A 21,241-nucleotide genomic window follows, 5' to 3' on the forward strand; every position below is an offset into this window, starting at 1 on the left:
ATTTGACACCACCATGAAAAGTTTTAATCCATAGAATCCAGAGAGAAAGAGGGAAGGTGAAGACTGAAGTCTGTCTACAGAGTGTTTAAGTGCTATTTACAACAGAAGTGCTGAAGGCAATATTGTATTTTATTCATATACATCTGATTTATTATGAAGCACATTTTTCCCACTAACTTGGAGAAAGAAAAGAAGATATTGTCGTGTTATTCTTGGCTTTTTCTTAACCATCCAAGGTAGAGAAATGGCTGCAAAACCTTTAGAAGCAATTCAAGTACCTCGGTGGCTTTCATCAGACGTTCTCTGTACAAGGAAAAGAAAAAAATTGTTCTATCTTTTTATTTTTACTTTGCTTTAATCTTATTTGATGATGTCTCAACAGGCTGGGACATGCTTTCTTAGATGGCAATTTCACTGCACCATATGTGTCTCTCACAAGATAGCAAAGTGAGATGAATCTTGGCAGGAAGAGAACTAAACACATCGACAAAGAAAAGAAAAAATTTATTTACTTAACTCCCTGTTGCCTGCATACATTTTACCCCCTTGTACTCTGGCTCCCAGTGTGGTAGTTCAGACTTAGTTTGTTATAAACAGCTGTGTGAGATGCAGGCCCCTATTTATCACTTTTTCTGATCACCTGCCCTAGTTTTTCTGAAAACCCATTATAAGTATTTCAGTGGCCAGATGATGAAGCACGGTGCATGGAAAGAGAAAATCTGGTTCCCCCCAGACCCTCTATGTGGGAGAAGCCCCAGGCTTGCTGCTAGAAACAGCAAAAGCCCCTCCTTCCCCTCCCTATACTTGGTGATGGACCTGGGGTCTATTCTGCCAGCCAGTCAGGTGGGATCCTCAGTTCTGCTGGACAGCTTGTCCATCTTGCCCTCAAGCTTGCTTTGGACATTGGGTTGCTATTAAGTCATCATAATCTGATTAACATGACCAGTTTATGCAGGATGGATTACAGTCTAATCACTGCCAAATAAATAAGCAGAAGTTATTGCAAGTGACGTTGGAGGTGACCACTTGGTTTGGGCTATATTGGGAAATGGCTCTGATATAGCAGAGTTCCATCACAGGGACCCAAAGATGGGGAAGGGGGCTTGTTTGCTGTCATGCATTCAGGTCACGGGGACTAGAGTTCATGGTGACAATGTTGAAACTATGGAACATGTTTATTTTTGTATTGTGTGATGTTTTTGGAGAATAGCCTATGACCTTGTCGTGACTTCTAGCCCAGACATACACCCCAGAGAATGAAGCTCAATGAGCTATTTCAAAATGTGTTGGGATTTAAGTGAAATCCAGAGCTTAAGTACAAATAAGGAATACTTTTCATCAGCCGTCTTTGAGAAAAAAGAAGCTACAAGACTTCTTATCCAGGTATCAATTTAAAATGTTTGGAAGCATTATTTTATTTGGGTAAAACATCCATGTTTGACTTTTCACAGGGCTGATAAGTGACACCGCACTTGTCTCCCCTTGGGTTAGAGTCATAGGTGATGTGAGTAGGGCAGTTAGCAGAGCATGGTGACATGTGACAAAGGGTACTTGAAGAATAAAGTTTCCTTGGAAAACTCAGCTTGTGGACACACACGGGGGTCATGGGAAGGAGACTTTGGTCACACAAGAAAAGAGAGTCAAATTCAGAATTAGTTGCCTTCAGGTGTGCATGTTGACTGGTGTGTTATTTTCCAAGAGTCTTATAGGGAGAAAGATCAGTCTAGAGCAGGAAAATTTAAGTGTATTTGTTTTACTACATTAAAAGGAATATAAACGCAGCCCGACAAACAGGTATCTAATGTTCTTTTGCTACTGGACAAAATGCCTTACTTTTCTCAGTTATACTGAGGTCCTCAGAGAACAGAGTTCAGAGAAAATTTAGTCTCTAGTTCTCAGAAAAATATATACGATTTTGTAGTTGCGCACAGCCCTTCCCAACTCTACTGACTTTTCATTTGGAATCTAATTGCAGTGATAAAATGGCAATGTAAATGTGGAATTGCAATTTCTAATTGCTTTAAAAGTCAAGCTGATTTTATTAATTTGGTAGATTCCATGTCCTAGGCATTTTCAGCTTCTGCCTCAGAAATTTACATTTGGACCAGAATAGAATGATTTCTGAATGAAATGGCAGAATGTTAGTCAATATGGATTTCATGATTAATTTTTCAATTACTAATGGTATACTTATTAGGTGCTAAAAACATGTATAGGGCATAATAGATATATACATTTCTCTTAATTGTGCACTTTCTTGGCTTTGCAAATTGAAAGGAAGAGGTGGTAAAAATTACCGAAAGCAGGGTGGAGAGAGAAGCTTACTGGCAATGATGTAATTTCCCTTTGGTATCGCATCCCAGTAAAAACTCAAGATTGCCCCATTATAAATACCAGATCAATGCAATTTATTTCTTGAGTTAGGGCTCTAGTTAGAAGTCTATTTGGCTGAGATGAGTAAAAGATGCATGACCATGTGCTTTCTCTCTCTCCCTCCCTCTCTCTCACATACACACACACACACACACGCACGCACGCACGCATACTCGTTCAGTCACAGACATACTTACAGACATATATGTGCTGGGATTATTTATATCCTTTCAACATAAAACATCAAGATGGAGTTAGCAAATGTTGATGCTAGTTGTGCATATATATATTTACACTGTACACACAATATCAATTGCACATTGAAAAAAAATGAGTTACTGTAATGCCTCTTCTAAAAAGCATTCCAAAATATAAACCCCCTTAAATCATTTGAAGTCTCCGAATCCACAAAAATCTTATTTTTAAGCTTCAGGAACAGGATATTATAAAGCAGGAGGTGGATGTGTGTTTCAATTTATCCAATTTCTCTGGAATAAAACAGTACTGAAATTGATATGAAAATGAGATGTAACCTGCATGGTTTGATCAACTAACTCCTTTTGGAAGAAATCATTCTGAATTTTAGCAAGCTCTAAGGATTCCAAACTGCATTAGGAGACAAATCATATGAACTCTGGAAAAGTCTCTCAGGGTTAGATAATGCGAAGTAGACAATAAGAGCCAGACGCTAGCTCCTCCGCCCTCGCTCTTGGTTAAACATTTCCCACAGCTGCTTCCTTATTTATCAGAAGGGTAGTTAATAGTTCAGTAAATAGATTATCTTTTTAATTAGATTTCTACTTTTAAGACAAAACAGATGCGTAATTTGGTCAAATTATTAGCTCATTTGTACTAAGTTTTTTTGTGGGTTTTTTTTTTGCTAATTGGGTACTTATTAACTACTGTTGTTCAAACAAGGGAGCGTTGTTTCTGGTTGGATTCAGTTTTTGATTGTGGGGGCCACTTAAAAATTCCCTCTCATTTCCCCTTCGAATGCAATATCAGTTAATTCTCAAGAGGAATCCAGACAAGGTGTTAAAACTAGGATAAAAGCATTGTAATACCAGAAAATCTGCTCTGTCAAACCAGAGGCCGCTTTGCTGGTGGGAAAGCAGGAAAAGTAAACAGTAGCGATCTCTCGTGTAACAGAAGATTTAGGCATAATTTGTTTAAATAGTAGCAATAATGATTATTAATTCACCCTTTGAATGTTAACAAAGACCTGCTTTTTGTTAGTTTGTGCTTTTGATTCATTTTCAAGCTGAAGTTTGTTTTAGGCTAATGCTGCCATCGATGGGAAATGCAATTAGCTTTACTTTCCCACTCCCCCGCCCCCCAAAACATATTTGATGTTTGGTAATACAAAATAAAATAATTCTCTTCCAGAACACTGCGTTGCAAACGTTGTGATCACAACAGAGTGAATTTTTGTTGAATTCTGCTCTACTTCCCTGGGAAACAATAAGGAATTCTTTTTGTTCTTTGCCACAGAAGGTATAACAAATGGATTTCGAAATACCTGCACTCTATCAGCGGTGCTTAGAAGAAAGAGAAAAATCAAAGCAAGAAATAAAAATTACAAAATGGTAGAGCCTGACCACTTTATCCACAATTTGTGTCTGACCTCATTGTTGAAAAATTTTGCGAAGGATCACGGTGGCTAGTTTTTCTCTCTTTGACGCGGTAACATTAAAAATGGTTTTAGGTATATTTTATCCTGTTTGGTGTAAAAGGGACAGAATCCCTGGAGGACCCGACCACAGGGGCCCCTGGCGTTCTCCAAAAGACAGCCCTTTGCTGGGCCTGCTGTCAACAGAGGCAGGCTCAAGAGCAGGGTCCAGCTTGTCCCGTCAAGTTTATCGTCCACTCCATCAAAGGGCCTAATGGTCAGCAGAGGGGGCTAAATGTGTCCCCCGTGACCTGACATTAACGGAGTGGACTGGTTTAAGTGTTACTGAGGGTGTCTCAGAATGATTTGGACGCCAATACCCGTTTCCCTCAATAAGCCGTCATTTGGGTCATGACTCAATACCGCTTTGCACTGACACGGCCCAGCCCCGAAGTGGTCCTGGGGGACGTGGCCTCACCTCTGAGACCAGCAGACAGCAGGGCTGATCAATGCCCTCTGACAACAAGTGAAACAACCACCTTTTCCCTCACCCTCCACCTCTTTGCACCTCCCACCCCCTAGCCCGTCTGACCAGCTTGAAAATGATAAAGATAAATTGTTTTATCTAAACATAGAGCCTGACACTGAGAAAAGACAGGAGGAGTGAGGAGAACCGCCCAGTTTGTCGAGAGTCTTAGATTCCAGCTTTTTGCTTCTCATGTAATTTTGAAGGAAAAAAAAATCAGTCTGTATATCAAATGTACGGCTCGACTGATCCAGAAAAAAAAAAGAAAGCCTGGAGTTGTGGTGAATATTTTCTCCTCAGATTTAAGCTGGCCTATAAACATTAGCTTTGTAGGCGTTAAGGAGACACTGGGCATTTTCTGTGTTTGCATTGGGATTCTGACAAAACCATATGCATAGGAAGTAAATTTAAATTATAAGGTTCTTTAAAAAGCAGAGTATTTCTCAAAAGGAAACCAACAACATAATACTGATGTGAGAAATCTTTAGAAAGGGCTTGAAATACTTCTAAAAAGAAGATTCCCTGCAGAGTTCTAGAATAACCATTTAAACCATTTTTACATTCCTATTTGTTTGGCTTTGAAACAAAACTAAAGAAGATAGTAAATGTGTGTTTTCTCTTACTATCACGATTGTCGTTTTCTTCGTGACATAAAAAAATACAAAGCTGTAATAACGCCCAAGTAAGAATTATGACGTGTGTGAAAACATGTATGAAAAATATTTTAAATGTATTTGGAATACTTGAAACAAATGGATAAAAATGTTTAAGAATTATGTTCCATTTACTAATGATAATGTCACTTTTCATATTGATTTTAATGTAATATTTCTTTGTGAAATAATTTTAAAATCATTTTCCTTTAGGCAGAAAAGGAAAAAACATTTCTATTAGATACAGGCTTAGACTCCTCATCTAAGACTATAATTACTTCTGAATATTTAAAAGAAAATAAGTGTATCAGAAGAAAATTTAATTTCAAAGCATCACCTTTTGAACAATTTCTAAATGTCTTTTTTGTAATTTCTGAGAAGTAACTAAAATTCCATATGTAATTTTTTTAAAAAACAAATACCTGTTTTCAGTTTTTGGCTCATGCAAGCCGTCTCTACTCATATTTTTTCATTTGCTTAAGCAAACTGGGAATGCAAATCAATGGGAGAAGAGTGAAATAGTTTTATTTTTGATAGATAATTATAATTTACTAGTGGTTTTTATCATTTGATGTCTAATTTGTGTAAATAGCAATTCAAAAGCACATTTTATTTACATAATTATTTATATAAGTTCTCTCTGCTTCTTGGCTTTATTAATTTTCTTTTTCTATTTTGTTCACGCGTTCTAGTGGAGTGGAGTAAATATGTTGTATACACAGGGGTTCCGTGTGTTATTTCAAAAATAGTTTATACTATTAGTTGCTTAAAGATGATGTTTAGAAAATGTACATATTTATCTGGGTTATTTATAACAAAAGATTGAAGTACGTTTTATTCTTTGTATACCAGCATTAACAACAGATTAACGTCTTCCTTTTGGGAAGCACAAATATTTATTATATAATTGCACTCAAAAAAAAAAAAAAGGCTAAACACCCAAAGTGTCAAAAGTCAAGCTTAACAAATTTAAAAGCAATGAAATGAAAACTCAGTTAAGCACAAAAGGTCTTTTTTGAATTTAGTGAAAAGCTGTTGCAAGAACTAAAGAAGACGAGATCTGTGCCTCCAGTATTCGGTTTATTAGGTCCAATGCTCGTCTTCAAAGGAATATCACAGCCGTGTGGCATTTAAGGATTTAGGGGAATTCTGAGAATTTGAGTGCTTTTTGCCAAAATGGATTCCGTGTGCACTTTAGCCATGAAAACTGGGTTAGGGTCTTTCACTCACTCAGTGTCCTCCAGCTATGCTTGTATGGTTAGGTAACTACAAAATTATCATTTGGCAAAAGGGGAAAAGTCAAGGAGGGATGGACCTAAACAAAAACTATACATCTTCGCAGAAGAAAAATCAAGACTCCTGTGTTCACAGTGAGGAGCATGCAGGTGTGGTTGCAGAGCTGGCCACCCAAACAAGAGGCTGCAAGTTTTCAGTTGCTGCAGCAGCATTTGGTTATACCTTTATTTGCTCAAAGCATATGAAGATGTTTGTAAATGGTTTTAAAGTAACATGGGGCATTGTCTGTGTTCAGAAGTTCCAAAGGAATCAGGAAAACCAGATTTTTGTTACACTTTAGAATAGTAGTAGCTACGAGAATGTGGTGTGGAGTGATCCTAAGTGCCCAAGGGCAGCACAGAGCCAGGAGGGAGCCAGGACATGCCGCCAGGGCAAACTAGGTTAGGATCCACCCACGACCAGTCCCTTTCTTGGTTCAGTTTTAAATAAGGCAGTTTGGACCTAGTGTTCAGATAAAAAGAGCACAAAGTCAACCTTGTACTATGAAAATCAAACCCTATTCACTATCCAGACCGTCAGCAAGCGTTCTTTCCAACCCACCCTCTGCCTCCTCCTGTCCATTGATAAAACCTGGTTCTAGGGTTAGGAAGGGAAGTGACAGGGATCATAAGAGACCTAATTTTGGAATGAGAGCCTCTTGTCCCTGGAACTAAAGCAAAGAGCCAGAGAAAGAGAATGTTTCAGGAGAGGGACTGAGAAGAAGAAAGTCTGAACTTGGAACAAAAGGAATGAAGTAGGATTTAATTTAAACCAGGGCATTACCTCCTTTTTATTAGCTTTGATTGTGCGTAAGACATTGCACAGTTTTCTTTCTTTCTTCCTTTCCTTCATGCTTTCTATTTTTAATTTAAAGCCAATTTGGCAACATGGGGCTTGTTCTGTAATTATAAAAATAGAATAGTACAATAGCCCATGTGCAGGAGGGGAGGAAATGGGGGCATGTACCCTAGCTACGAAGATCACTGAATTTTTTACACAAAGAACAAATCTCTCTATCCTGCATTGTCATTAGGACAGAAAGATTTCTTTTTTTTTCTGGTTTTTTTTTTTTTTATCATTTCACTATAAGAAAAGGACCCCTCTCAAGATGAGGTTCTTGCTTTTGCGGTGTTGGATATGTTATTATTATAAAATGTGGTTATATTCTCTGCCTCTTACATTAACAATGGGGGCAGGGGAAGGGGTGGGTCCGAGGGGCCTGAAATGACAGAATGAGGGACACACAATAGGATGGCCGTGACTCTGAACAAATAAATAAAACATGTGAACCACAGTCTCTGCCCTCCCTCCCTCCCCCTCCCCCCAGCTGTGATTAAATTTGCTGTGGTCATTTCCCAAATGTCTGCCTGATAAAAAAAAGAGAGAGAGAGAAGCAGCAGCAGCAGCAGCAGCAGCACCCAGAGCCTTTCTCACACCGTGAGTTAAAGCAAGGGCCCTTCCAGGAGCTGGCGATCTCCACTCCTGCCAGTCAATCCTACTAGCACAGACATGCATGCCGCTCTCATTAGCGAAAATGCTCCACATCTGATTGCTGTCCTCCCCCAGCCCCCTAAAAAGAAAAAAAACACCTACCAGCCCAATAACACCAACTCTGCCCCCTTAATAAACAGCTTCCCAAACTACCCCCAGCATCACGCTGAAACCCTAGGCGCCCGGGGCTCAGTAATGGGATTTCTCATACCCCTTCCTACAACCACCAACGCAGCTTCCCAGCAACCTATTGAATGCACAGGGGGAGAAAAAGAATACATTTTAATAAATAGAGGGGAAAAATAATTTGGGTCCTGTAGCCCTGTTCTTTAGTAATAGAAAAAGGTGAGGTTGTTGGGGGGGGAGAGGGAGGGGGAATTTAATATTGCAAGAGATAATAGCAACTATGTTAATATCCGGAATTTTCAATGTACCATAAGTACATTTTGTTTTTCCTTTTAGCACGATTTATAATTAAAGATTTTAATCTGGCTTCACATTGAGTTAATAAGCCCTTTGATTGATTAGGATTCATAAAATTGCCATTTCCCGCTGACGCTTTGTGTTTCTGGGGATGTTCTTTTGAAAAGCTGGGTTAAGGTGAATGGGAAGCAGCCATTGTCTAGGCCGAGCGGTGCCAATTCTGGGAACTCGGAACTGCTTTATTCAGAGTTTGTCCCCTGCAATATCTTGTTGTTCAGCCAAATTAATGCAGATAGGATCTGCCGGGCTACCGTTTAGCCGTTTGTAAGGGAAAACTTTTTTTTTTTATTATTTCAGCAGGTGTTCCATGCAATTTCTGCCTCTGTTTCCTGACCTGTTCTTTGGCTTAAAAATAAAATAAAATAAAAAACCACGATGAAATCACCTCAAATTGATAAATAGAATGTTACAAACTCTTTCAAAGATAAAGGAGAGAAAGGTTCAAACCCAATACACATGAATGCAGCAAACCCAAGAAAACTGGGCTCTGATTTTCCTTTTAAGAATTCAACTGCAGAGGCTGTGCCACCACTAAATTATCCTTTTGCATTAATGGCCAATACTGCAATATGTGGGAAGTGTCCTCCTTCAGCTAAAGGGATGTCTTAGAAATGTAAACACAAATGAATAAATAGGCGAGCGAGGCCGAGGGAGGGAGGCAGCGAGTCGGTGTGCTAATGCTGTTTATCAAGTTAAATAATACATCCTGCCACCCCTCCCTCCAAAACCAAACCAAAATTAAGAGCAAAATCAAGAAGCGATGATAAATTTTGCGAAGGAGAAAAGAAAGAAAGAAAGAAATGTGAGAAAGAGCTGGTGATTTGAAATGTCCTGTCAAAGGGCCCCTTTCTTCAGTTCATTGTACCCTGCATGTCTATACGGGAGTGTGTACAAGAGAATTCTTTTTCCCCCCTTATTTTTAGCAGGGGAAAAAAAAAGTGACTCTCTTCAGCTTCCGAAGGGCCTCACTATGGGGACTGAACCAGAGCAAATTCCCTTTGTGTTTCTTGCTGTGAAGGGACCTGCTATTGTTGACTGCCGGGCCTCTTGTGAGATCCAGCAGGGCTGTGGGCTGAGGGCTGTGGGCGAAGCCTCTTCAGATAACACTCAACTTGCTTTGGAATCGATACTGCCTCCTGTCCCCTGTCATCCACCCCAATTTACTTGGCACGACTAGCGTTTTTGTATCCTTCTATTATTCAGATGTTCTCCAAATGCAAACATTTTTAGAGCTTAACGAGAAAAACTAGAAGCCATGTCCATAGCATGTCCAGCCCCGGAGGAAACGCCCAGAAAGCTTCCCCCAGGGGGCCTGGGAGGTGATGCTGTGCTCACTTCTCTCCCACACCTTCTTCACCTGGGGCTCCGTCTGTCTCGTTCCTAAGGCAAAAACCCTATTTCAATGCCTGTGTTGCCAAAGACCTCCTCCCAGCCAGCCTCTTCAGTCCTTTTCTCATTCCATCCCCGTCACACATCCTCATCATGCCCCTGCACGGTGGTCTGTCCCCACCTCCCTGGCCCCTTTTCCCCCTGAGGTTTCTGTTTTTGCCATAAAATAGCAAACACCAGCCCCAAGTAGACAGTGGCCAAACCCGTGGAGTGAAACTGGTCTGGGTTTCCAAACAGACAGCGATGGCACTACCTACCCCAGGAGTCCTTGCTCTGCCTTCACTGACCTCATGAGTCCCAGACCGGCTGGCCTGATTGGTGGGCTTTTAAATGTGACTAATGAAGAAAACTTACCCTGGGGGGGGGGGGGAGGGTCCCCCTCCCTACAATCAAATAGAATGTGCCCTGATGCATTATATTTTTTACAAGAAAAAAAGAAAAGAAAACCCAGCACACACATTTGTGGCAATGTGGAAATAAAATAAATGTAAAACAAACTCCGGGTTTTTTTTTTTCTATCCCAGGTCCTAGGCAATGACAGCAGAGAACGAATAATTCCCGATGCGGTGTCTTCCATCAGTTAAAGGTACCTTTGAATGAATGTCAGCTCCTTTCTACCTTAGTGCCAGGCGATCGATGCTTCATTAGGGCAGAATTGTCTTTTGCCCATGCAACCTTGAAAACAGTCCCTTTAATTACCTGTGAGGAAGTTGGGGACCCTCCCTTTTCCCTCCATCTTCCTCTCTCCCTCCCTTCCCTCTCTGGTTCCTCTCTCTCTCTCCCCCCCACTTCCCCCCTCCTCCAGCAGAAGACTTAGGGGAGTGGGGATAGGTAGATAGGGGTCACTCACATTTGTTCACAGTCAGTCTGAGTGCGTCACTCCTTGATAGAGAAGCTGGGAGGAGAAGAAAAGGTGGGGGTGGGGGTAGGAAGAAAAGGAAAAGAAAGAACTATAGGGCCCTGAGGTGAGAGGTCAGGGTTCAAGTCCAGACCACAGATCTATTGAAGAGGTTCAGCCAGGCAGGCTTCCACTTGTCAGCCAGCTCTGTGGATTCTCAGCTGGTTCCTTTACACCACGGCTCCTCGCATCTCCTCGCTGCTAATTACCAGGGGTTTCTAACTAACTGAGAGCCAGGCTCCACCAGGGACCCCAAAGGGTTTTCTACAGGCTTCACCCAGGTCATAGGGAAAAGGGCGACCTGTGGGCTAAATATTTTAGAGGGATATGGGGAGAGATCGACAAGGAGCAGCACAGCTCAGTTTAATCCCTCTCATCGAAAGCAAAGGTGTTCCAAATAATTGTAGGCCCGGCAAGTTGAGCACTGGAAGAAAGTGCATAAATAATCGTATTTGTTATGCGCTATTAAAAATTCAGAAAGATTTTAAATTCAAGTGATAATCTGGTCATCCTGAGGGATAGGCTTGTGTTTAATAGCCAGGTATTTTTACCTATTCAATTATGATGAGAAATAGTCTAATGAAGTCATAAACCTCAGCAGAGGAATGTTAATCACCTGTGCGTGTTATGTTAGCGCCGTGTTGAAAAACATACCTGCCCAGGCTGACGTGCTAATTCACTATTGCGTTTGGAACTCTTCCATTCAGAGGTCCCCAGGCACCTGGAAATATACGGCTTAAAACAACCAAATTCATGTGATCTTCTCTCCAGTGGCCATATTTCTATCTGAGCAAGGAGTCAGGGGTCAAGAATGCATTTCCCCCCAAATTTACACAACAGAGTTCAGTTACATTGAGCTGTCTCCTTCTTGACACCGCTTACCACTGCCTACATGCACACACAAAAATTCTGCAGGTTTAGGGTTCCAGATAAAATATAGGAGGCAAGTTCAGTTTTAATTTCAGATAATGAATAATTTTTTAGTATGTGTCAAATGCTGCATGGGACATACTTGAACAAAATTACTTATTGTTTATCTAAAATTCAGTTTGAACTGGGCATCTTGTTTTGTTTTGTTTTGTTTATTACCTTGCTAAGTCTGGCAACTCTTAAACCCACATATGTCCTGCAAACAAATGAGGTTTGCAGTGGTTTCAAGTCACTTAAAAGATACCCAACTATAAAAGGATTTATTCGAATATCTTCAGGTCTAGCTTGTGGCACAGAAACATGAGATGTTATCCTGTGTGCAGGTGCCCTGCTCTGTCGAGAGCTATCTCATTCAGTTTCCACATATAAACTCCACCGATTCAAAAGGTTACAATGGGCAGGTGCCTGTCCATTCAGCTCCGTTGTATAAAAATGAGAACGCTGGATAAAAGAATCTCCAACCTCCATTACACATGCTCAGCCCATCCTGTCATCATCATATTGCAGTCCTGTGTATCAGCCCAGTCCTGCCTGGACTGCATCCGAGGCGTGTGTACACCCCTGTGCACCCCCACACAGGCCTGCACCTTCTGGTCCAGCGACAAGCAGCAAGCCTTCGCATGCACTGGATCTGCACTGGCAAGTGCGCAGGGATGACGGGGGAAGGTATCTGGCATCCATGCTCAGCACTTGACCTCACTCAGGAACCTGTGATGTCACCACATGAAGCTAAAATAACCACCAAACAGGAGAGCGGGAGCCCAGGGCTGGGAGGGGAGGCATGCGAGGAAGGGGAAACACACTCCTGTATATGCTTTGCCGGCTGCACCGTGAGCAGTCTTTGTGCTCAGTGTCCTGTGTGAGGAACAGGGAGGAAGGCAGCACCCAGGCCTCAGCCTCACATGCACGACCCTCACGCCTACTCTCAGTCAGGAGGTCAGAAGGCATTTTCATAGCCTTTATTTAGTAGGCCAAATAAGTAGAAGAATTAAATTTCTATTTATGTGTTTCTGTCTCACGTTTTTAATACTTTGTATAAGGTGGGGGGTACACGTCAAATCTCACGTAAGTTTGCTGGGTCCCATATAAATATTCATAAAGAGGAGAATGTGTTTCAGGATGCAGATGGGCCGGTGGAAAGCGAAGGTCAGGCTGACCTGAGGCTTTTGGATAACTCCTACCTAGTGGGCAGGGGGCAGTGCTGTCATTTCTGGAAAGAGGAGAGGAAATGTGGTCTTTAAGATGACTGCCACTGGCTGTTCCCAAAGAGCAGCTCATTTTCCTGGATCCCAAATCCCCTACACTTCGGAAGCCTAGAGAAAGCAGTGCACACCTGCACCTTCACATGTGCACGAGCTCTGCCCAGCCTGGCTCACACCAGCGTCCGCAGTGACCTGAGTGAGCACAGTGACAGATTTTGCACACGGCTGATTCTGGAAACATGCGGATATGGTGTTCCTCGTCTTGGTTGCAATCCAGGCATGTGTTCAGCAAAGAGCACGATATTGGATCTAGAAAACAGTGAAGGTGATGGTTGCTAAGGTGATTTTCGGAAGGATATTATTTCTCAAGGAGGGAAAAGAACGAGTGGTCAAGAGATGCAAAAGAAAAAGGAGAGCATGTGTGTGACTTCTGGGGAGTAAGGGAATAGAATTTTCTGCAGAGGAGAAAATACCTGTTCTTTTTTTTTCCCCTCTGACCAATGGTGAAATAATTATTCTTCTTCTCTGTTAAGGTAGGAAGGTAAGAGACTAGGAGTATCCTCCTAGAAATTTTGGTGAGACGAAAGGTAGGATTTGGAATCTTTGGGGTCCTGAAGCAAAAAGGATCCTTTACAGAGGCTCCTTTACAGAGTTTCTTATGATGAGAGAAAATATGTTTTCCCTGAAAGTACATTATAAAAGTGACTTTAACAAATTTGTTTTAAAAAGAGTTCCACGTACAAAGCAGAAACGTTCTGTTTCATTTTTACTCATCTAGGAGCTCAACTAGCCCAAATGGCTTTGGAAGCAGCTTTTTCTGAGGACCATTGAAGCCTATGTCCCCTTGAGCCCGCGTCACACAAAAGCCGGTAACCGTGTCACACCAAAGACAAATGCATTTTCTTTAAATACAATGTTAAATACATTACAAGTTATGACAGTGCGCTCCAAAACCAAACCCTAATATAAGTCACTGAAGCGTAGCGCTTGTAGCTGCATAGATAGACTGATTAACATCTGTAGTATTTGGACGATAGACCTCCACTTTTATAGCCTGAATATCCATTGCGTAGTCTGTGAATTCCTACTTCTATTCATATATGTGAGTGTGCAGAGAAAGACAGTGTCTGTATATCCAGGGTGTCAAAAAGCAATTTCTTGCTGCAGTGAGTTTAATGTATTCAGTAACCTTATGTTTATTTGAGTATTATTTGCTGAAAACACTTGGAAAGCTTTGGCGTAAGAGTGTAAGAAAAGCCAGACCAAGTGTTGATCCTGAGGCTGCCTCTTCACACACCGATGGCCCGGACCCACACGGGCCGACGGTGGGAGAGCCGTCTCTCTTTACTGCACAGCATCAAATAAGGTCAGTAATGCTGCTTGTGCGCCTTCTTCTTTTATTGTCCATGTTATCGAGGAAACCTATAAAAGTTCCCTCTTTTGATATCTTGACCCACGGTGTTGCTCGCATGCTGCTTTGTGGTTTAGAGATTTAAAGAAACAGAGAGGGAAAAGGAGTGAGAGAGAGAGTTTGCCTTAGGTGATAAACAGCAGTGTGAGGCCAGAGGCCTTATGAAAAAAAAAAAAAAGAAGGAAAAAAATAAAGGAAGAAAAAAAAAACAGTAGAGAGGCAATCGTAGCAACAAGGGAGTTTGGAAATGTTGGGAGGTTTGGGGGCTTCAGGAAGAGGTGGGGGCACGTAAGCCAACGTAAAATCAGTTTCACTTGGCAGCAATGTAAAATAGAGTTCCAAACGTTCACAAATTCATTTACACCCTAGCTTGAACGCAGGGACAGGTGTGTGACATACATGCGTGTCTGCAGGGCCACACGGTCGCAGAAGAAACTCTCGAAACCCACAGGTTTCAACTCTCCTGGTTTTCAAAGACAAAAAAAAATCTTGTTTGATAGCAGGTTATTGGTTTCCGTTTTTAGTGGGAATTTGAAATTAGATGCTCTCACTGCCCCCAACACACAATCTTCCCTATCAGATCACAGCTTCTCAGGCAGACCTCATTTCCTATGCCCCCTGCCTCATCTGTTAGCAGTGGTGTTTCCTCGAGTAAGAAGTCTCAGTGACTTTGGATTCGATGGATGTCATTGGTTGATTGAAACAACCACTGTCCACTCGCTAGGACTTGCATCACGTATCCATCCGAGACAATGCGCTTATTGAAACAGTGGCAGGAGGAGGTGGGGTTGTGGTTGGGAGTTTGTTCCATGACCAGGAAGGGCAGACATACCTGTTCATTTTTTATGACTGCTTCCACTTGGGTGTCAGGCTAGCCCACACACTGATTCTAAACTGTCATGTCTCTGCTAAGTTAGCAGATAGGCGTGTGCCAGGACTGGGAATTCAGGGCCTATGTGGGGAACAAGCCCACTTGTGCAGCAGAGGGTGACGCTTGTCTGTTTCTTCTGAGGTCTCGATGTCTCCTCTGATCCTTGCTTTGATGGGAGGGAGGATTATTTCCTCGGAAAGGAGAGAAAATTTGTATGACTTTTTCAGAGAGATGTGATTTGAGAAATGTGTACTAAGGTTTCTGTTTCTGGAATGCAGTCAGTATGTACTTCTTGTTGGTATACCTTAAGCTGGAGTTTGAGTTTAGTTCTCAAATGCGGGGTGACTTTTTCGCTTTTCATGGACCTTTTTATTAAATTTTATTCTAATACTCCTTGGTGAAATTTTTTCCAAAGCCTTTATAGCAGAGGAAACAGAAGAGGGCATAAGATGAAAAGCTGGAGGCAGTGACATGAAGTCTTTTCTGTTTTTCAGTTTAGTCTGGTTAGTGAAAAATAATAGTAAAACAATTATACAACAGTCATTGACGCCATGTGTGCATATGCCTGGGGCTCGTGCTCTGCTAACGTTGAACACTCACGATGTTCTCCTGTGACAACCTGGCTACTCTGCCATTTTTATTTTCATAGTTTACGCAGACCAAAAACAAACAAACAAACAAAATCAGAATGCGGAAATGACTGTCAATATCATTTCGGAAAACTTGTCAAGCAGTGAGCCCCATCTATGAAGAATAAAGACAGGGAGAAAAGTTACTCTAAAGAGTGGCCTTTTTAACACTACATCAGGAGGTCCCAAACTCTTTGCTTGTGTGGATTCAATGTACTACTTTGTGGCTTGAAAGTCCACAGGATTTCAATAAAGCCAAGACCCTAAAAGGTGAGCTTTGGTCCCTTCACCACATGTCAGTTTTTCCTGGTATTGGGTAAGACAAGGCTAATTTAGGCACCACCGTCATCTCACGGGGCTCCTGAAGAGTGGCTGAGCTGCTCCAGGTATGGAGAGGACTGTCTGGTCTCAGGGCCCTCAGACATTGCTTTCCAGTTAAGCAGGATTGTAGCCTCTGTATTTGTAGGTCATAGAGGCTACCCCCTTAAGTCATCAAGGAGTGATTTTAGAGCTGGCATCAAAACACTCCCAGGCTTTCTTCTCTTAGGGCTGAAAGCAGTATTGATAATGCTGAACTCTGAGCCATCAGCTGCTGAAGTTTTGACGATAACATCAGCCAGAAGCATCCTGTCTACTCAGGGCTTGGATGCGCCGTGTTGAGTGAAGACATTCAATTGGTCGTAACTGAGTCAGGTCTCTTACTTGCCCAGCATGTGATGAGATAGATAACTTATTGCTGGTATCTTTTGGATGCTTAGGTCAGATAAACACTAAGGCAAATTAACATGAACTTGAAAGGTGGGATTAGCCAATGCTGACTGTGTGAGTTTCTTTCTTTCTTTTTTTCATAAAGAATGTCATTGAATTAACCTATGCAAATACATCTTCCCAAATAATAAAACACAGATCCCTTTTTAAATGTGTGCCTACTGTGTATTGCTTTCATTTTAATAACAGCAGATTAGTTCCTCCCATCCTGGAGCTTCAAACCATAGTCCTCTGACAAATCCAGAATCTCATGGGCTATGCAGAAGTGACTGGAAGAAAACCACAGGAGGATGGAGACAGCTTTAGAGAATCTGGTCTAACTGGAGTGGGGTTCTCCTGGGTGTGGCCTGGTACCACTTTAGGGGCACACACAGCAGCATTTCTTAGTAGTTTATTTATTCTAAAGTATAGTAGAATATAATTAACACATTAAATCCATGATTTTGTAGATATTTTAGCTTAGGTTGCAATTAAATGAGGTTACATGTTATGCATATTGAATGAATTGCATTTCTTTTCTGCAATACGTTCACTTTGATGATGCCCAGTTATGGCAAGAATCATAAAAGTGGTCCAAGAATGTCTAAAGTAGGCAAATGAAAACCTTTTGGGTAACTTTGGCCAGTATAAACTGAGGCTATAGCTCCCGAAATTTTCTCCTCTAAGAACGTGTTTCATTCTTTTTTCCTGATGTAAACATCGTATTTTGAAAGATTTTTTCAGCTTACACAAATGCGCATTATTACATAATAATTTATTTTTCTATTTAAAGATATCTATACCTGCTGATGAGCATAAAGTAGACAGTGTTCCTGACTGAATTAGTGTAACTCCAGCAAACCCCAAACAACTAAGCATAATATCTCCTTAGGACTCTTGTTTGCAAGTATCAGAAACCACCTCAAGCTTGTCCAATGATGGAGAATTTCTTCTAAATATAGAGGAATATTTCATGGAACCCAAGGGCTAACATCAGGAACAGCTGGATCCAGGAATTGAGGGGTAACCACAGCCTAGGGAGAATTTTCTCTTGGTCTCTTATCCGTAGTTCTCTTTGCAGATCTTTATTCTGTCTCAGCAGACTGCCTTTTCCTGTTACCCTCTCCTCATGGAAGATGGAAGAGGCTGTCCACAGTTCCCAAGTTCACATTCCAGCAATGTGAAAGACCGGCTGGCTCAGGGCTGATTCCCTGTGTCTGGGGAAGAGACACTGATTGGCCCTGCTTGGGTTAGATGTCCACTCTGATCTCACCACAGGTGCCCTGAAGCTTGCTCATACCAGCTCCTGAGAGCCAATGGTTAAATTTTCAGGAATTTTGATGAGCAGATGGTTCAATACAACCTTTTTTTTTATTATTATTTTTTGAGGAAGATTAGCCTCGAGCTAACATCTGCTGCCAATCCTCCTCTTTTTGCTGAGGAAGGCTGGCCCTGAGCGAACATTCATGCCCATCTTCCTCTACTTTATATGTGGGATGCCTACCACAGCATGGCTTGCCAAGTGGTATGTAGGTCCACACCTGGGATCCGAACCAGCGAACCCTGAGTCACTGAAGCAGAATGTGAGAACTTAACCACTGCGCCACCGGACCAGCCCTCAATACAACCATTATTGAAAAGTAAATTATTTAAAGTTACAATTAAATAAATTATATTTTAAAATGTAATACTTCCTCAAAAGTAGTTACTTTGCTATATTTTACTGTCATTTGTGCTCTTGAGCACAAATGTCTGTGTGCTCATGTCTATTCTATCTATGTCTCATGTCTGTTGTATCTATATGGTGGGACTATCACTTAATGGTGTGCTACTATACTTCTCTTCTCAGCTCTTCGTTCAGTGATATAATGGTGGAAGCTTGAAATCAGCCATGGTGGGAGTATTTACACCATGGAAATTGGTAAACAGTATAAATGAGGGTGGTGATGTTTTTTCCCAGAGAGCTGTTGTTAAACATTTATTAACACATCACTGGATCTAACCCACTCCAGACGGGTATGGGGCCTGGGTGCCTTTCTCTGTAGAAAGAAAGAATGGTGACAACATCCCATCTCATGGATGGGTCAGGGAAACGGGACCATTAAGAGAATCACTAGTGAACTGGACTCGACCCTCCAAAATCTAAAGGCTTTCCTTTTGTACAAAGTGAATATCCTGGCGCTTGTTAATTTGTTTATATGCTTTCTGCTATAAAATGTCATGAGAAAGACTAAGACACTATTATTATTTGGCCACTATGATGGTAATGATGATGACCGGAACAGTTTGAGTGCTGTATTAAGACTTTTTTGCACATATGATCATATATGATCCTCAGAACACCTGTCACTTCCACTGAGTTCATTTTAATTGAAAAAATATTTATCAAGCACCTGAAATATTCCAGGTTCTGTTCTATGCACATAAGATACATCAGTGAGGAAAACAGACAGAGGTCCCTGGTGTTTACTTTCTATCCGGAGCAGACACATAACAGAATACACATAAGAAAGTTACACATTCTAGAGTACCATAGAAGGTGCTATATGCAATGGAACAAACCAAAGAGTGCAGGATGAGGGGACTGAATGATCTGGGGATGGGGCAGTTTGCAATTTTAAATGAAGTGGTCAGAGTAGAACTCATTGAGAGGATATTTAAACAAAGACTTGAAGGAGGAGAGAGAGTTGCTTTTGTGGACATTTGGAAGAAGAGTGTTCTGGACAAAGGAGACTGCAAGTGGCAAGGCCCTGATGTGGAAGCCATGCTTGGTGTATCAAAGAAACATTAAGGAGACCACTGTGGCTGGAACCTAATGAGCAAGAGGTAGAGAAATAGGTAGTTAAAGAGGTAAAGAAGGTGACGCTGTAAGTCACCTTGTAGGCCTTTGTAAGGACTTTGGCTTTGTCCTTGAATGAAAAGGGGGGCCATCAGAGGGTCTTGACCAAAGGAGTAACATGACCTCACCCATGTTTCAAAAGGACCACTCTGGCTTCTGAGTTGAGAACAGAGGAGGGACGTAGAAAGCCTACTACTGTAATCCAGGTGAGCAATGACATTAGCTCTGACCAAGGCAGCAGCCACGGAGGTGATGAGCAGTGGTGGGGATCAGATTCTCCATGTGTTCTGAAGGTAGGGCCAAGAAGATTTCCTCGGGGTTTAGATGAAGGCTATCAGAGAAAATTCAAGGATGACTCCAGTGCTTTTGTCTCAAGCAATTGGAAGGATGAAGTTGCCATCAACTAAGATAGGCAAGGCTGAGGGATGGGCAGATTTAGAGGAGAAAAACAGTTTAGCTGAGTTGATTTTCAGATGGCTATTAAAAATCCAAGTGAAGATGCTGAGTTTCCCAATTGGATATTGAAGCTTGGATTTTTCTAGGGAAGTGTGGGCTAAAGATGCAAATGCAGGAGTCCTTGGGACATAGATGGTATTTAAAGCCATGAAACTGGGTGGATGTGGTCACCAGGACAATGACGATAATGACCTGAATAAAATAAAATTGATGATGCAAGAACGGAAGGGAGACTAGCTGGAGAGATATCCTTCAGGAGACAGGAGGAGTAGGATCTAGCATGAAGTGAAGGCATTGACTTCAGAGAAGACTGTGAGTAGTTTAGCTTTGGTAACAAGACAGCAGATTATGAAAAGTGCAGTTGGTCATTGATGGGTGGATGTGTGAGTTAGGCGCCGTTGGGAATTCACTTCTGATTGTGCCACTTTTATTGGTACAGTAGGAATCAAGGTCCTCAGCTAAGAGTGAGGATGGGGAAGAAGGCAGTGATGGTTTGAGATGAAAGGAGAAAATGTCATAGTCAACTTGGAGAACGTGGTGGTAAATGAGCTACATAAATACAGTCTGATCACTGGGCAGCATGAAAGTCCACTTAAGATTCATGGTCATAATATGAGTACAATTATTATTTTTCTATTGCAGTGAGGAAACCCAGGCTCAGAGTAGTTAACTTACTTGCCTGAGGTTACACACCTAGTAAGTGGTGGCAGAGTCGGGATTCAGATTCAGACAGTCCGGCTCTGGAATCAATCCTCTTAAGTACCGTGAGGTATGCTTTAGAGTTAACTAATAAACAACTGTGATTCTCTTCTTATAATGAAAATGGCTACTAAAATAACAGCATTCTATCTATAGAATATAGCAAATCCACAATTCAGATCCATCAAAGGTAATAGCCTTCATTAAAAAGACAAAACAAGTTCTACATGAAAATTCTCAGATAAGAAAGGCAGCGAAGTGAACTCTGGATTAGTGTTTCTTGAAGGGAAAGTCATTATTGAAAGGTTTGCAAAAGCATTTAAATAGTAGGAGATGCTGACCTGGGAGATAGGAAGAGACCAATCTAGACATATTGGGCAGTGGGGATCTGTTAAGCAGAACTAAAGTGTGGAGAAGGATGGCCAGGATGTGCCAGGCCTGCGCCCCAAACCAATTTTACCTGAAACAAAGATTTCTACTAGGAAACGCAAGATATCTTGAGTCTTGTAAAAGCCACACAATTCATAAGTTTCCCAACAAATAATGATGGTTTGGAAGAAAAAGCTATTTGGTATATTTGACCAAAAATAGTTATAACTCATCTCTTCTGTTCATCAGTAGCTTTAAAACAGCTTTCAGGTTCTCAACACGTTGGCATGTTTCTCCCATACAGAACTATCCCACTTGGATAGTTAGCCTTCACCAGGGGACAGAATTCAGTTCAAATCCACACCAGCTTGTCGAGCGTTTTTTCTGCCAG

The 21,241-nt window shown here is 41.5% G+C and overlaps 1 protein-coding gene across 1 annotated transcript in view; it reads left to right on the plus strand.

Annotated features, from left to right (window-relative positions):
- The window catches only part of ZFHX3 (zinc finger homeobox 3), a 1,295,574-nt gene that overhangs the window by 633,301 nt on the left and 641,032 nt on the right, over positions 1 to 21,241 (plus strand). Inside the window, exon 9 of the mRNA XM_070613798.1 lies at positions 10,324 to 10,385. The gene's annotated coding sequence lies outside the window, so the exon portion shown is untranslated. The remainder of the gene's footprint in view (positions 1 to 10,323; positions 10,386 to 21,241) is intronic.

Source organism: Equus przewalskii, chromosome 3, assembly GCF_037783145.1.
Source record: "Equus przewalskii isolate Varuska chromosome 3, EquPr2, whole genome shotgun sequence".
Classification (NCBI taxonomy): domain Eukaryota; kingdom Metazoa; phylum Chordata; class Mammalia; order Perissodactyla; family Equidae; genus Equus; species Equus przewalskii.